Here is an 18,540-nt window from a genome sequence, read left to right on the forward strand (position 1 = left end):
GACAGCAAATGGTTCAATTTCTTAACTATCTGCCAACCAAGAACTATTAGTTCTTTCACCACATGTCAATTCAAAAGCTTGAAAAACAGAAGAAAACACCAGTACCCAAACAATCAAAAAAATCCCACAGCAGTAACACCAATGGGAAATGACCACTGCACAAAAGGAGAGTCAGACACCAATCAAAGTGCTGTCAGGTCAGCGGCAGCACTTTTTAAGTTAAAGGCAGGCACAGAAAAAGATCCACTTTATTTGAAAGTGGAAGAAAATTTTCTCTAAGCAAAGTGAATGGAGCCATTAAGAAAAATGAAAATATTAAAGTTACAAATTTGTAACTTTGCAACAAAATGTTGCAGACAATCCTGAGTAGAAACATTTAGGTGAAACATTCAGTTCAGTCACTCAGTCACTCAGTCCAGTCACTCAGCCGTGTCTGACTCTTGACTCTGCGACCCCATGGACTGCAGCACACCAGGCCTCCCTGTCCATCACCAACACCCAGAGCTTGCTCAAAGTCACGTCTACTGAGTCAGTGATGCCATCCAACCATCTCATCCTGTCGTCCCCTTCTCCTCCTGTCCTCCATCTTTCCCAGCATCAGGGTCTTTTCCAATGAGTCAGTTCTTTGCATGGCCAAAGTACTGGAGTTTCTGCTTCAGCATCAGTCCTTCCAGTGAACACCCAGGACTGATCTCCTTTACGATGGACTGGTTGGATCTCCTTGCAGTCCAAGGGACTCTCAAGAGTCTCCTCCAACATCACTGTTCAAAAGCATCAATTCTTCGGTACTCAGCTTTCTTTATATAGTCCAACTCTCACATTCATACATGACCACTGGAAAAACCATAGCCTTGACTAGACAGACCTTTGTTGGCAAACTAATGTCTCTGCTTTTGAATATGCTGTCTAGGTTGGTCACAGTGACAGAGTCAATTCCTAGGCAGATTGATAAGAAGTCCAGGATCCCCAAGGAGTAAAAAAGGGTCTGGTGGTCCCGAAGTGGAGACAGGGGTCTGGAATTCTCAACAAAGAGGAAAGGACAAATGTTTTTTTTCCCCTCTACATTTCTTAGTCTTAGTCACATAAAACTAAGAAGAAAAACTTTTTACTTTAAGCCTCGAACTGATGATTACACAACAAACAACTAAGTTTAACTCTACTAAGGATTATACAGTAACAATGTGTCCTGCTTGAGGACAGCTTCTCCTTCCTGAAAACCTTCTGGCTAATCCTGTTATCTTAACATGTAAATTGTGGGTCTAGTAAGATCTTTACAACCTTGAGACATTCTTTTGACTTATTGTAATAACTAATTAAAACAGTATATAATTCCCTTGCTAAGACTAGCAAGAGGGGCACTCTCCGTCCCCTTCTGAGGTCTCTGCCAGAAGGTTTCTCTGCCCTTTTTCATACTTTAATAAAACTCTGCGACACAAAAGCGCTTGAGTGATCAAGCCTGGTCCTGCAACTAAATCTTCTTTGGAGATCAAGAATCTGACACCATTCACCGTAAGCTATCAATAGCTTTTCTTCCAAGGAGCAAGTGTCTTTTAATTTCAAGGCTGCAGTCACCATCTGCAGTGATTTTGGAGCCCAAGAAAACAAAGTCTGTCACTGTTTCCACTGTTTCCCCATCTATTTGCCAGGAAGTGATGGGACCAGATGCCCTGATCTTTGTTTGTTGAAGCTGAGTTTTAAGCCAACTTTGTCATTCTCCTCTTTCATTAAGAGGTTAAGTTCTTTGCTTTCTGCTCTGCACATCTGAGCTTACTGGTATCTCTCCCAGCAATCTTGATTCCAGCTTGTGCGTCATCCAGCCCAGCATTTCACATGATGTACTCTGCATTTTTCCTGTAGTCATGTATGGATGTGACAGTTGGACTACAAAGAAAGCTGAGCGCCAAAGAATTGATGCTTTTGAACTGTGGTATTGGAGAAGACTCTTGAGAGTCCCTTGGAGAACAAGGAGATCCAACCAGTCCATCCTAAAGGAAATCAGTCCTGGGTGTTCACTGGAAGGACTGATGTTGAAGCTGAAACTCCAATACTTTGGCCACCTGATGTGAAGAGCTGACTGATTTGAAAAGACCCTGATGCTGGGAAAGATAGAGGGCAGGAGGAGAGGGTGACGACAGAGGATGAGATGGTTGGATGGCATCACCGACTCAATGGACATGGGTTTGGGTGAACTCCGGGAGTTGGTGATGGACAGGGAGGCCTGGCGTGCTGCGGTTCATGGGGTCGCAAAGAGACACGACTGAGAGACTGAACTGAACTCTGCATATACGTTAAATAAGCAGGGCGATAATATACAATCTTGATGTACTCCTTTCCCAATGTGGAACCAGCCCATTGTTCCATGTTCGATTCTAACTGTTGCTTCTTGACCTGCACACAGATTTTTCAGGAGGCAGGTAAGATAGTCTGGTGGTATTCCCATCTCTTGAATTATCCACAGTTTGTTGTTATCCACACAGTCAAAGGTTTTGGCATAGTTAATAAAGCAAAAGTAGATGTTTTTCTGGAACTCTCTTGCTTTTTCTATGATCCAACAGATGTTGGCAATTTGATCTCTGGTTCCTCTGCCTTTTCTAAATCCAGCTTGAATATCTGGAAGTTCCCGGTTTACACACTCTTGAAGCCTCACTTGGAGAATTTTGAGCATTACTTTGCTAACCTGTGAGATGAGTGCAATTGTGTGGTAGTCTGAGCATTCTTTGGCATTGCCTTTCTTTGGGATTGGAATGAAAACAGACCTTTTCCAGTCCTGTGGCCACTGCTGAATTTTCCAAATTTGCTGGCATATTGAGTGCAGCACTTTCACAGCATCATCTTTTAAGATCTGAAATAGCTCAACTGGAATCCCATCACCTCTACTAGCTTTGTTCCTAGTGATGCTTCCTAAGGCCCACCTGACTTTGCATTCCAGGATGTCTGGCTCTAAGTGAGTGATCAGATCATCATGGTTGTCTGGGTTATGAAGATTTTTTTTGTATAGTTCTCTGTGTATTATTGCCACCTTTTCTTAATATCTTCTGCTTCTGTTAGGTCCATACCATTTCTGTCCTTTATTGTGCCCATCTTTGCATGAACTATTCCCTTGGTATCTCTGATTTTCTTGAAGAGATCTCTAGTCTTTCCCATTCTATTGTTTTCCTCTATTTCTTTGCATTGATCACTGAAGAAGGCTTTCTTGTCTCTCCTTGCTATTCTTTGGAATTCTGCATTCAGATGGATATATCTGTCCTTTTCTCCTTTGCCTTTAGCTTCTCTTCTTTTTCCAGCTATTTGTAAGGCCTCCTCAGACAACCACTTTGACTTTTTGCATTTCTTTTTCTTGGGGATGGTCTTACCACTGCCTCCTGGACAATGTCACAAACCTCTGTCCATAGTTCTTCAGTGAAACATTAGATTTCAACTAAAACAGGCATTATAAATGCCTAAAATGTGTCCTTGGAGGTAGGAAAAAAACAAGCAAATAATAACAGAAACAGAAGCACTAATTCTTCAAAAGGCCATGAAATTCTTTAGTTTAAGACTTAACTGCATGGGCCTTCCCTGGTGGTCCAGTGGCTAAGGATCAGCATGTCATTGCAGGGGACATGGGTTCGATCCCTGGTGCAGAAACTAGGATCCCACATGCCGTGGAGCAACTAAGCGCATGTACCACAACTACCCACACGCCTTAGAGCCTGTACTCTGCAACAAGAGAAGTCACTGTGCAGCCACAAAGAGCCTGTGTGCCCCAACAAAGACCAAGCGCAGCCAAAAATTAAATAGTAATAAAAAAACTACCTGTACAGGTTGCTCTGATTCCATAAAGAACTGTGAATAAGAAGCCAATCTCTTCTTCAACTATATAAGGAGGCTTATATTTAGATTCTTTGCTCAAACCACTCCAGGCCTTCCCACTTCAACCTTGGCCTCCCTGACAGGGAACACAGAAGGGAGCCCCGCCAAAGGGACCAAGAGAGGAAGCCAGTCAACATTTCCAATCACAGAGAAACCAGAGCATGCTAATCAAGGGCTATGCGATTAAGCAGCTCAGGACAACAGGGGAAGGTTAGGGTTCAACAAATGTTAACTTTTTCCTCATTAGGTCTAATTTTAAAATATAACATGAAAGGTAGTTGTGACCCTCTGTTCCTTACAATGACCTACAAGTCCCTATGTAATAGCCTGACTGTATCTCCCACTATTTCCCTCCTCATTCATTTCATCCTAGACACAGTCTCCTTATGGGTCCCTATGTGTGAGGGATTATGCATGGGTTCGTCCCTCTGCCTAGAATACTGTTCATCCCAGCCCAGGTAATGCTAATGGTAAAGAACCCGCTTGCCAATGCAGCAGATGTAAGAGACATGGGTTCAATCCCAGGGTCGGGAAGATCCCCTGGAGGGGGCTTGGCAACTCACTCCAGTATTCTTGCCTAGAGAATCCCATGGATGAGGAGCCTGGCGGGCTACAGTCCATGGGGTCGCAAAGAGTCAGACACAACTGGAATGATTTAGCACACAACTTCACCGCTATTGAATCTTTGCTCAATTATTACCTTCTCAACAAAGTTCTGTCTAGACAACCAAATTTAAAACCGCAATTCAACCACTGAACACTAGTACTTCCCATCTTCCCTACTCCATACAACTTACCAGCTTCTTACATACATTAATTTCTTATTCATTATGTTAATTATTGTCTGTCTGCTCCCTGTTAGAATGTATGCTTCATCAGAGCAAGAGTTTTTTGTCTGTTCCATTTCTTGCAGTATCCCCTGAGCTTGTAACAAAAGCTAGCACACAGCAAACATTTAACAAATATTTGTTGAAATTAATGAAAAAATTTCTGGAGAAGACTCTTGAGAGTCCTGTGGACATCAAGGAGATCAAACCAGTCAATCCTAAAGGAAATCAATCCTTAATATTCATTGCAAGGACTGATGCTAAAACTCCAATATTTTGGCCACCCGATGCAAAGAGCCAACTCATTGGAAAAGGCCCTGATGCTGGGAAAGATCGAGGGCAAGAAGAGGAGGAGGCAACAGAGGATGAGATGATTAGACAGCATCAGCGACTCAAAGGACATGAGTTTGAGCAAACTCTGAGATACTGAAGAACAGGGAAGCCTAGCATGCTACAGTCCATGGGGTTGCAACAAGTTGGACACAACTTAGTGACTGAACAAATGAAAAATTACTATAACGTAGTTATCATGTGCTTGCAAAATGCTGGGATTTCCAAACAAATATACTACTATCCTGTTGGAGCCAAGCAGTACCTTAATGCTATGCATGGAGATCTTATTTCAACCTGACTTCAACAACAGTATGGGCTTCCCAGGTGGCTCAAAGGTAAAGAATCCTCCTGCCAATGCAGGTTCAATCTCTAGATGGAGAAGATCCCCTGGAGTGGAAATGGCAACCCACTCTAGTATTCTTGCCTGGAAAATTCCATGGACAGAGGAGCCTGGTGGGCTACAGTCCATGGGGTCGCAGAGTCAGACACGACTAAGCAACGGAGCATGACAACTAGGCAGGACAATAACCATATTTATTATTAGAAATGGTACCAAAAAAAAACCCCCACCAGACTCTCACTGTCCAATTTCACAAATTAAATAAGGCTCTCTGCTATAAAGAGAGGGGCTACTTTCTACTTGGTTCACTGCATGATTTTCGGCTGCCTCTTGGCTGCCAGCACCTAACGATGGCAAAACGAAAAAAGTTTTCTCCTCACCCATAGGTTTGACCCACTCCATCAAGATTTTTCACATAATACCCCCAGCTCACCCTCTCCGCAACAGCACATCAAGAGTCCTTGGTCTAGACTACAAAGTGTGTTAACTCTCAACAATTTAATGGGTAAATATAATTTTTCAAGCCATATTATGGCAATTTTTTAGAGAATTTTTAATGTAGTGAATTGAGGAACCTATAAAAATGAGGGGAATTGACAAAACCTGGTCATTTAAAAAATATATATTTAATTCCAAATCTTCAGAAGCAAAAGATTTCAGGAGTCTTTTAAACAGGTCAAGAAGTTAACACCCAGATATAAAGAAAGTAGAAACCAATCAGATGCCTGTTATAAATAAAATAACAGGTCTTTAACTGGTTAAGAAATGAAAATATCCAAACAAAAATCAAAAGGCTGAAAACTTAATCTATGCTAACAAATAATGAATCCAGAATCTACACGATAAAAAGTTTTTTGCTTCATACTATCTGCCATTCCTTCTATATAGCCATGGCCTCAATATCCGAGGCTTGAAAGCTTTTAAAAAGAGGGTCAAAACAAACAATTAAGGTTAGTTAATACAAAACAACTAGTGACCAAATACTTTCAATCATAAACTTGAATAGTTAATAAAGCAAAAACTTTAGCAGTTAGATACCAAGGTAATATATTCTTCAAAATGTAAATGAATAAAAGGACATGGAAGCAACCCAGATGCCCATCAGCAGACGAATGGATGAGGAAGCTGTGGTACATATACACCATGGAATATTACTCGCCATTAAAAAGAATTCATTTGAATCAGTTCTAATGAGATGGATGAAACTGGAGCCCATTATACAGAGCGAAGTAAGCCAGAAAGATAAAGACCATTACAGTATACTAACACATATATATGGAATTTAGAAAGATGGTAACGATAACCCTATATGCAAAACAGAAAAAGAGACTCAGATGTATAGAACAGACTTGTGGACTCTGGGAGAAGGCGAGGGTGGGATGTTTCAAGAGAACAGCATTGAAACATGTATATTATCTAGGGTGAAACAGATCACCAGCCCAGGTTGGGTGCATGAGACAAGTGCTCGGGCCTGGTGCACTGGGAAGACCCAGAGGGATCGGGTGGAGAGGGAGGTGGGAGGGGGGACCGGGATGGGGAATACATGTAAATCCATGGCTAATTCATTTCAATGTATGACAAAAACTACTGTAATGATGTAAAGTAATTAGCCTCCAACTAATAAAAATAAATGGAAAAAAAAAAAATAAATAAGTAAATAAAAAATTTTTTAAAAAGGCTATGGCTGAGCTTAGTCACCCAGTCGTGTCTGACTCTTTGCAACCACAAGGACTGTAGCCTGCTAGGCTCCTCGGTCCATGAGGATTCTCCAGGCAAGAATATTGGAGTGGGTTAACATGCAGTCTTCCAGGGGATCTTCCCAACCCAGGGATCAAACCCAGGTCTCCCGCATTGCAGGTGGATTCTTTACCATCTGAGCCACCAGGGAAGCCCAAATAAAGGGCTAACCACCTGTTTGCATGAATTTTCAGTAGACAAGATGGTGTGGTTTCATGTTTCCTCTAGTCACGGTCTGGGAGCTGCCCGGGAACAGATGGCTAGTAAGCTAAGAGTTGGTTTTGCCAGGGTGGTACAGAGGAAGAACGGGGAAAGGTATATGCAACGGGCTGATTAGAATGACAGGCCACAGATTTAAGCCAGACAAGGAGAGATGAGAGGGTCAGGAAGAATGAAGCAGGATGAAAAAATGTGGATGGGCCACTGGGCCCTGGTGTAGCTGAATGACCATTGGAGTTGTTACCACAGAGAGTGATCTGAAAAGATGCATGTTGTGTTGGAAAATGAGAGGCTATCACTCAGATTCTGGAGAGGTACCGTTAATGAGAGAAGACTCCTTTCCAGACACACAAACTGGAGATACCCCAATGAACAATTTGCCTATAGTATAAGCACTGCTATACTTACTGTAAGCAACCCCATGAAGACACAAGCATTTCTGTCTTTTCAAACTCATTATGGTTAGCAGAGCATCTATTGTGAACAATTAAGGTGTATTTATGTTCCAAAAGAAGTTACAGGACACTGTTTAGGTTGTGTGCAATGAGAAGAGTATAATAATGTAAGCAGGGCTAAACAGTTTACACAGTTTCATTAGACATTGTCATTATTTTATTTTTTTATTGAACTATAACTGAGGTATTGTTATACCTTACAAAGTGATCACAGTAAGTTCAGTGATCATCTGTCACAACAAAGTTATTACATCATCGCTGACTAATATTTCTTATGCTGTACATAACTGGATGTTTATACCTCTTCATCTCCTTATCTATTCCGTGCATCCCCCACCCTCATCCCCTCCGGCAACAACCAGTTTGCTTTCTGTATCTATGAGTCTTTTCTCTTTTGCTGTGTTTGTTTCTTAGATTCCACACGAGTGACTTATTTCACTAATAGTAGGTCCAACAGTGTTGTCACAAATGGCATGATTTAACATGATACTAAAATCATTCCACTAATTTTCCAGTCACAGCCTACTAAATGTACTGAACAATCTAATATTTTTCTTCTGAAAATCATTAAATAATTCTAGAGAAAAGGCTAACACTCGAATCATTTAAGAGTTTTATATGCCAGACACCACTCAAGGTGCTAGGGATTGATACTTTAAGTTTTGCTATTATGCTAAAAAAAAAAAAAAAAAATCAGAAAATAATAGGTTGGTGCAAAAGTACTTCTGATTTTGCACCGTTGAACTCTGCTGTTTGATATTGGAATATGGTCAAATAAACGTGGTTATGTTATACCTCATTTTAATGGGCACTTGCCACTTTGTTTTGTTGCTAATCACTTATTACTTGCTATTTCATATATTTATTTTAGAGTAGGAAAATGATGTGAGACAAAAACCAAATTCAAGTGATTTTCTTACTCAAATTCAAAATGGGTTGTAAAGCAGTGGAGACAACTCACAACATCAACAATGCATTTGGCCCAGGAACTGCTAATGAACATACAGTGCAGTGTGATTCACGAAGTTTTGCAAAGGTGACGAGAGCCTGGAAGATGAGGAGCACAGTGGCCAGCCATCGGAAGTTGACAGCGACCAACTGAGACGATCATCAAAACTGATCCTCTTAAAACTACAGGAGAAGCTGCCAAAGAATTCAACGCTGACCATTCTACAGTCATTTGGCATTTGAAGCACACTGGAAAGGAGACAAAGCTCAATACACATGAAAGTGAAAGTGAAGTCGCTCAGTCGTGTCTGACTCTTTGCGACCCCATGGACTGTAGCCTACCAGGATCCTCAGTCCATGGGATTTTCCAGGCAAGAATACTGGAGAGGGTTGCCATTTCCTTCTTCAGGGGATCTTCCAACCCAGGGATCGAACCTGGGTCTCCCGCATTGTAGGCAGATGCTTTACCGTCTGAGCTACCAGGGAAGCCCACACACATGAGCTGACAGCAAATTTAAAAAATTGTCATTCTGAAGTGTCGTCTTCTCTTATTCTACACAACAACAAAGAACCATTTCTCGACTGGATTGTGACGTGAGATAAAAAGTGGAATTTCTATGACAATCGGTGATGACCAGCTCAGTGGTTGGATTAAGAAGCTCCAAAGCACGTCCCAAAGCCAAACTTGCACCAAAAAAAGGTCATGGTCACTGGTGGTCTGCTGCCCGTCTGGTCCACTACAGCTTTCTGAATCCCGCAGAAACCATTACATCTGAGAAGCACGCTCGGCCAATTGATGAGATGCACTGAAAGCTGCAAGGCCTGAAGCCGGCCCTGGTCAACAGGAAGGGCCCAATTCTTCTCCAGGACGATGCCCAACCGCATGTTGCACAACCAACGTCACAAAAGTTGAACAAACTGGCCTACAAAGTTTTGCCTCATCCGTCATATTCACCTGATCTCTCACCAATCAACTACCACTTCCTCAAGCACCCGGACAACTTTTTTTCAGGGAAAACCCTTCCACAACCAGCAGGAGGCAGAGAATGCTTTCCAAGGGTTTGCTGAATCTCAAAGCATGGAATTTTACACTACAGGAATAAACTTATTTCTCGCTGGCAAAAATGTGATTATGATGGTTCGTATTTTGATTAATAAAGATGTGGAGCCTAGTTATAAAGATTTAAAATTCATGGTCCGAAACCGCACTTATATCTGGCCTAATACATGTGCTGAGAAGCTGGAGCTGGTGTACTGAACTAAGAATGCTGAATGAGGAGGCACAAGCCAACCACCTGGAGGCAGCACGGAGCTCCTCTCAGCATCCCGGTCTCACCATGGAGAAGTGACACCCACCGGGCTGTGGGACTGAAGGCACTCTTTTAGCACACCCTCACCAAGGATGGAGGCTCAGGTGTCAACTACAATTGGGCACTTGCCATCTAACGCTACAAGGATTAAATCATGTGCTGCTGCAGCTGCTGATTTTCAGCACCCTCTGAAAGGAGCTCAGGGTGGAAAGCGGGAAAGGAGGCACGCTGTGCTAGGGGAAAAACTAGCAGGACAGGCCTTTAGGTAGTTAGACATCTTCAGGAGCTGATTTTATGAGCCAAATCCTTTTATCTCCTCATATCTAGAAAAGCACTCAAATTCCTCATGGTGACAACTGTCTCATGACTAGCAGAAACCTTCTGGAAAAGCACGTTTGATTGCATGTATGCCCCCCTCACTAAAATCACATATGCGCTGTCCTTCCGCGCTGCCTCTCTGGGGCAGTGTCTCAGTGCTGTTGGAGGCGCTGTCTCCCAGGCTGCAGTCCTCATTTTGCCCCAGATAAAACTTAACTCGCAACTCTTGCATTGTGGTTTTTTTTTTTAAGCTGACATATGAGATGTATTGTTACTTATGGATCCCAGAATTGGCGAGATTGGGGGGGGGGGGGGCACAGAACCACCACCACCTAGGCGAAGGGCAGTTCTCTGTCTGAGGACATCAGCAGGAGAGAGGACAGGGTAGTAAGCGCCTCTGACTGACTGGGGTGGTCATGACTTTCTGCAGGCTTAACGCTAAGAGGCCATTTTAAACGATGCCCTGGGAAAAGCAAAGTGGCAAACTGCCAGCATCCTGACCAGGAGTTGTTATCATGTAAAAGACTCAGACAGCAACTCAGAAAAACAAAGTCGTTTTCCTCAAAAGTTGTCTTTCTAGTCACAATGCAGATGAACAAGAAGTTAAAAATTAAAATAACCCTGAAGTCTATCAATGTTTTGCTGCAAATTCTACTAGTTATTTTTAATCTTCCTACCCTAGCCACAAAATGTTATATTGCTATTTGTAATTAATGAAAAATAAATGTAATAGAAAAATAGAAATATGTAATAGAAAAATAAATGTAATAGTAACACTATAGATAATATTCTATCTACTTTTCTTCATAAAAAAAACATAAAGAGTATGTATTTCTTTAATAATAAGGGTAAAATTTTTCTTAGGAAAAAACTTCCTAATTTAAAAACAAAAACAAATTTGGAGAGGATTAAATATTTTAAGGCTTCAAATGAGATATATGGCCTTTTAACTTCAGAAGCACAGAGATTTTAGCATACTTAAAGGAAGAAATATTTTAAATCCATTAATTTGTCAAAAATTTGACAATAAAATTTGGACACTAAACAAATATTCTAAAAGCATGATTTGAAAAATTACATTTTCTCTATAAATCATTATCTAGTCTGAAATCGGTGTGCCTCTTTCAATAGCCATTTTTTTTTACTACGAGACTAAAGAGACACTTCTACTTAACCAAACAAGACAGCCCTCATTTTCCTTCAGTACCAAATAATTATCATAATATTTAATGAAGTTTAAAATGTTTATCTCTAAATGTTAAGTATTTACCTTTCAGTAGTTTCCAGCTGTTTTCTCATCAGTATATATTCCAAAGGGTCAAACAGTAAACATTTTGTTAGCTTTTTCCATGAAAGAGATTCATATTTTAACTCAGCTGGAGTCAGTACTGATTTATAACAGTGCCTGTCCTACATACCCTGTAAAATTACCAAGTGATGACAACACAAAAATACACACTATTCTTTCCCATTCCTTATCTACTCTGAAGGCTAGAAAGAAAGCTATTTCATAATTACAATTAAGGCAATTATTGAACTAAGAAAGGTTCAGAGCAAATTCCAGACATCACGAGCTCTCTGGGAATAATCCTTTGACCTTTTGATATTTATGAATGTCCTCTCTATAAGAAAATCAAGGAGCATAAACATATGTAAGTGTGTATATATGATATCTCAAATGCAGAGGAAAACTGCATGGCAATGTTGACTGGATGGAGACAAAAGCAAATTTAAACACTAAAGAAAACCAAAAGGATAGAAAATATGACAAATTACTTAAAATTACCACCTGCTTTGTCAGTGAATAAGGGCTGATAGAAGCTAACAAGGCTATTGTTCTTTAATACTCTCTCCCATCAAATGCTCCAGTAAGGAGCAGCTCTCCCTAGGTTAAGACCTACAGAAGACAGGAAGAAGAAAGTGACCACAGGCTCAAAAGGGCCTGCACAACAAACATTTACTTCATGGAATCATTGCTCTCAAGGTCTTTCTAAATCTGTATTCTATTATACATACTAAAGCTTCTTTATTACAACCAGTCATATTTTAACTCGTCTCTGACCCCATGGATCTGATCAAGGTTGCCAGGCATCCTCAAGAAATGCCCTGACTGCAGCTGGCATCTGGTCTTGTCTTCAGTCCCAGCAGAAACAGCCCATATCATGTCAACACAGGGATTTAAACTCAAATGTAGTCAGAAGCCAAGCAAATTATAAAGAGGAAAGAAAGAGAAAATAAGTGTGGTTCTAAGTGTCAGGACATGTCCCCCACCTAAAGCAATTCAAATTCAAAATTCCAAAAGCTGCTGACCAGCCTCCAGATTGCAACTTCCTTTTTTTTTTTTTGGCTGCATCAAATGGCTTGTGGGCTCACTTCCCAGACCAGAGACTGAACCCAGGCCATGACAGTGAAAGCACCAAGTCCTACCCATGAGACCACGCAGGGTACACCCCAGATGGCAACTTCTGATGGAGGGTCATAAAATGAACAGTACATAAACACAACCCCCCAAACCATAAAACTATTACTTCTTGTTTCCTTTCTGCCTATAAGAAGGAAGATTAAGTCAAAAGTATATCAGATAAAGATAAAATGAATGAAAAGGAAAAAAGCAGTTGTTAGAAATAAGTGTTCTGAGATGCACAAATACACAGAATACATACACGTGTACATACATCCCTGGTCAGCACGGCCTCGGCAGCCAGCTCTGCCCCAGGGTCTAAAGCCGTACTAGCAGAGCTGAGGACCCCTAAAACAGGGCTACTGATGGCTTTACTCTGCAAGCACGTCAAGAGTCTCTAGTGGTATACAGGCTGACAGAGTGGTTTATGTACATTAGTCAAGTGTGCAAATTAAGAGGAACAGAAAATAGTCCACGGCGTAAGATAGACAGGAAGAGAACAATGAGTCTTATCTTTTCCCCTCTTAGTTTTAGAGAAATTAAGTAACTTACTTTAAGGATATACAGCTAGTAAGGGGAGAAACTAGATTTGAATCCCAGTGACCTTATGTCCTCTGTTGCTTTGTAACTATCTGGCAAAGAAGAGCCCAGTGATTCTCAATTTGCCATTCCTTAAAAAAAAATAGAAGTCATCCAGTGATTTTCTTTTTTTAACATAAATTTACATTTCTCACAAGAGTCAAGCTATCTATCTGTAACTCACCTCCCAAACAAGATGTCCGTTCACCTCTCTGGATTTCTATCATCTCCTAAAATTGAAACCCAGTAATTCTTTACTACTTTTAAAGTCTCAGGCTTTTCAGGAGCATCAACTATCTTAAAAAAAGCTACCCAGACAGCCATCACCAGAAGCACAAGGCCAGGACTATGTTCTGAACTGTTGCTTTTTGTATTTCAAAGGGAACAGGCTAGGCACCGCTAAAGAGAGACAGGAGAAAACCATACTGTGACAAAATATTGGGTTTTTTTTTCAGAAACTCATTTCTGAATGCATTCTACCACCTCAGGAGGTTTAGAAAGCAAACGAATCTAATTGGCAAACAGCCAGTTTCATTCCTAGCTGCTCCTGTTGAATCAGGCTGCAGGAAATCGATACAGCAGAATCACCTGCACATCCTCTGGGGCCTCACCATCCTGCACGAGGTTGACTTCCAAGCGCCAGCACCTGCATCTCCAGCCTCTGGAGTCCATCTGCCCACCTGCGGGGCGGGCCCACACCCTGGGGGAAGGGCCCTCCTAAGCGGGGGCCCTCACAGCAGGCTGGTAGAAACAGCCAGAGGAACTGCCACCCGTACTCTTCACCAGCCCATTCCCAGCATGACTAGGCTTTAACTGCCCACAGTGGAAACCGGCTTGAAAACACGCCCCTTACTGGCTGGCTTTCCTACCCTCACTTCCTCATTCCCCCACTGCTGTGTCCTGGATTACTCACCGTGTGGATCTGAATTTATATCTCAGGATTTACTTCAGGGGGCTTCCCAGGTGGTGGCAGTGGTTTAGTCTCAAGTCGTGTCCAACTCTTGTGACCCCGTGGACTGTAGCCTGTCAGGCTCCTCTGTCCATGGGATTCTCCAGGCAAGAATACTGGAGTGGGTGGCCATTCCCTTCTCCAGGAGGTCTTCCCAACCCAAGGATCAAATAAGTCTCCTGCATTCAGAAGATGGAGCACCGCAACCAAGAGTAGCCCCTACTCACCACTACTAGAGAAAGCCAGAGCAAAAGCAGTGAAGACCCAGCACAGCCAAAAACTAAAATCATTTAAAAAGTTCTTCTGAACAGTTGCAAGATATTTTTTCAACTAGTAAAAAAAATTTCAAAGTGATAAGTTTCTCCAAGGAAATCAAAAGCTCTCAGGCAACGTAGCTTGAAATAACTGTTAATTAGCAGGTAAATATAAAGAATCAAATGCAGGCAACACAAGCAACTCTCAGATACAACACTGCAGTCCTGAACCTATGCAGCTGGTTCACTCAAGATGGTAAGAAGTCATAAAATCTAAGTTAAAGGCATGCTTTCAGCTCCTATATGAAAAGGGCTTAGAAGCCATCTCTTCTATCTGTACAAAAATAAACCGAAAATCAATGACTTTTGAACCCATCAGAGAACAAAGGTTATAGGACAAACTACCACTGAAAACCTGGAGACACACAGCTGAGATCTGCTTACCTGGAGCAGAAGCTGCACCATAAACTGGCTGAAAAGGGAGAGAATGCAGTCTGGAGCAGGGAGGGGCCGCACCTCTGAGGGTTTTACCTCCAGGAATCCCACCACAGTGTATGTGCAGGCCCCAGACAGATCCCCTCCTGACTAAGGCAGGGGAGGAGGAGAATAATCACTGCAAAACATGAATCTAGCCCAGAGTCTTCTTCCTGACATAGGCATATGCTCCAGGGGGAAAAGACACCAGAGCTTTTTCCAGATTAAAGAAAGACATTCCTCCAGCCCCTCCTAGCACTCCAGTCAAATCTGAGAGGGGAAAAGTGTTAGTCATTCAGTTCAGTTCAGTCGCTCAGTCATATACGACTCTTTGCGACCCCATGAATGGCAGCACACCAGGCCTCCCTGTCCATCACAAACTCCCAGAGTTTACTCAAACCCATGCCCATTGAGTCGGTGATGCCATCCAGCCATCTCATCCTCTGTCATCCCCTCCTCCTCCTGACCCCAATCCCTCCCAGCATCAGGGTCTTTTCCAATGAGTCAACTCTTCACATCAGGTGGCCAAAGGACTGGAGTTTCAGCTTCAGCATCAGTCCTTCCAATGAACACCCAGGACTTACCTCCTTCAGGATGGACTGGTTGGATCTCCTTGCAGTCCAAGGGACTCTCAAGAGTCTTCTCCAACACCACAGTTCAAAAGCATCAATTTTTCAGTGCTCAGCTTTTTTCACAGTCCAACTCTCACATCCATACATGACCACTGGAAAAACCATAGCCTTGACCAGACGGACCTTTGTTGGCAAAATAACGTCTCTGCTTTTTAATATGCTATCTAGGTTGGTCATGACTTTCCTTCCAAGAAGTAAGCATCTTTTAATTTCATGGCTGCAGTCACCATCTGCAGTGATTTTGGAGCCCAAAAAAATAAAGTCTGGCAGTGTTTCCACTGTCTCCCCATCTATTTCCCATGAGGTGATGGGACCAGATGCCATGATCTTAGTTTTCTGAATGTTAAGCTTTAAGCCAACTTTTTCACTCTCCTCTTTCACTTTCATCAAGAGGCTTTTCAGTTCCTCTTCACTGTCTGCCATAAGGGTGGTGTCATCTGCATATCTGAGGTTATTAATATTTCTCCCGGCGATCTTGATTCCTGCTTGTGCTTCTTCCAGACCAGCATTTCTTATGATGTACTCTGCATATAAGTTAAATAAGCAGGGCGACAATACACAGCCTTGACGTACTCCTTTTCCTATTTGGAACCAATCTGTTGTTCCATGTCCAGTTCTAACTGTTGCTTCCTGACCTGCATACTGGTTTCTCAAGAGGCAGGTCAGGTGGTCTGGTATTCCCATGTCCTTCAGAATTTTCCACAGTTTATTGTGATCCACACAGTCAAAGGCTTTGGCATAGTCAATAAAGCAGAAATAGATGCTTTTCTGGAATTCTCTTGATTTTTCGATGATCCAGTGGATATTGGCTATTTGGTCTCTGGTTCCTCTGCCTTTTCTAAAACCAGCTTGAACATCTGGAAGTTCATAGTTCACGTATTGCTGAAGCCTGGCTTGGAGAATTTTGAGCATTACTTTACTAGCGTGTGAGATGAGTGCAATTGTGCAGTAGTTTGAACATTCTCTGGGATTGCCTTTCTTAGGGATTGGAATGAAAATGGACCTTTTCCAGTCCTGTGGCCACTGCTGAGTTTTCCAAATTTGCTGGCATACTGAGTGCAGCACTTTCACAGCATCATCTTTTAGGATTTGAAATAGCTCAACTGGAATTCCATCACATCTACTAGCTTTGTTCGTAGTGATGCTTCCTAAGGCCCATTGACTTCACATTCCAGGATGTCTGGCTCTAGGTGAGTGATCACACCATTGTGATTATCTGGGTCATGATCTTTTTCATACAGTTCTTCTGTGTACTCTTGCCACCTCTTCTTAATATCTTCTGCTTCTGTTAGGTCCATACCATCTCTGTCCTTTACTGAGCCCATTTTTGCATGAAATGTTCCCTTGGTATCTCTAATTTTCTTGAAGAGATCTCTAGTCCTTCCCATTCTGTTGTTTTCCTCTATTTCTTTGCATTGATCGCTGAGGAAGGCTTTCTTATCTCTCCTGGCTATTCTTTGGAACTCTGGATTCAAATGGGAATATCTTTCCTTTTCTCCTTTGCTTTTAGCTTCTCTTCGTTTCACAGCTATTTGTAAGGGCTCCTCAGACAACCATTTTGCCTTTTTGCATTTCTTTTCCACGGGGATGGTCTTGATCCCTGTCTCCTGTACAATGTCAGGAACCTAAGTCCATAGTTCATCAGGCTCTCTGTCTATCAGATCTAGTCCTGACAGATCTAGTTAATCATTTAGTCCTGTCCAATTCTTTGTGACCCCATGGACTGCAGCCCGCCAGGCTCCTCTGTCCATGGGATTCTCCAGGCAAGAACACTGGAGAGGACTGCCATTCCCTTCTCCAGGGGATCTTCCTGACCCAGAGATCAAACCTAGGTCTCCTGCACTGCAGGAAGATTCTTAACCATCTGACCCACCATGGGAAAAAGTAATCAACAAAGGTGAAGGCTTCTAAAAAACAGACTGGAAATTTTGCAGCTAGGGAAGGGAGTGGGTTGCAGGGAGGAATAAAGCTACAGCAACGGAGAACACTTGTGAAGGTCACAGACACAGGCTGAGATTTAATTGGAAGACTACAGAATTCTTACCCTTCCTCACACTTCACCATAATGCCAGCAGGGCTCCAAATAGAATACTGGTGTGTTACAGCTGATACAGGTTTCCCAGGTGGCACTCTGCCCATGCAGGTAGACCTAAGAGACACGGGTTTGATCCCCGGGTCGGGCAGATCCCCTGGAGGGGAACAAGGCAACCCAGGCCAGTATTTTTGCCTGGAGAATCCAATAGACAGAGGAGCCTAGTGGGATACAATCCATGGCATTGCAAAAGCAGGACATGATCAAAGTGACTTAGCACTCAGAGCTGACGCAGACTCTCTCTGGGGAACAGTACTTATAGGAACAGGGCACTAGAAGAATCCGAAGCCTCTGGAACCTGTAACTACTGCAAACATTAAACACTGCCAAACCTCTATTAACTCCTATTACCTGATACAACGTAACAGCCTTTCAAAATCAACAACAAAATGCTTAATAAAAGAGAAAACAGCAACACAAAGCAATCATTAGAACCATAATTAGATGACACAGATTTGGGGACTGGCAGACAAGGAATTTAAAATATCTATCATCAATATGTTAAGGGCTCTAATGGAAAAAGACAACATGCAAGAATAGGATGATAGAACAGTAAGAAAGAATCAAAAGGAAATGCCAAAAACCAACAGCACTGCAAAAGCTATGAAGAACGCCTTCCCTGGGCTCATCAGACTTCACACAGCCAGAGAAAGCAGCAGTGAGCTGGAATATAGGTCAACAGACACTCTGCAAACTTAAATGCAAAGAGAAAAAAAGACTGAAATAAACAGCATATCCAAAAACTGTGGGGCAATTTCAGAAAGTATAACACATACACACTACTGGAATATCAGAAGGAAAAAAGGAAGCAGAAGAAATA

General features: G+C 42.1%; 1 protein-coding gene across 4 annotated transcripts in view; it reads right to left on the reverse strand.

Moving 5' to 3' along the window:
- The window catches only part of GALNT11 (polypeptide N-acetylgalactosaminyltransferase 11), a 52,135-nt gene that overhangs the window by 25,643 nt on the left and 7,952 nt on the right, over nucleotides 1-18,540 (reverse strand). Inside the window, exon 1 of one of the 4 annotated variants that reach the window (XM_070452170.1) lies at nucleotides 13,293-13,384. The exons of the other annotated variants lie outside the window; for them this stretch is intronic. The gene's annotated coding sequence lies outside the window, so the exon portion shown is untranslated. Of the gene's footprint in view, nucleotides 1-13,292; nucleotides 13,385-18,540 lie in introns of those variants that run through there. 4 annotated transcript variants of the gene reach the window in all.

This window comes from Odocoileus virginianus, chromosome 1 (genome assembly GCF_023699985.2).
Source record: "Odocoileus virginianus isolate 20LAN1187 ecotype Illinois chromosome 1, Ovbor_1.2, whole genome shotgun sequence".
Classification (NCBI taxonomy): Eukaryota; Metazoa; Chordata; class Mammalia; order Artiodactyla; family Cervidae; genus Odocoileus; species Odocoileus virginianus.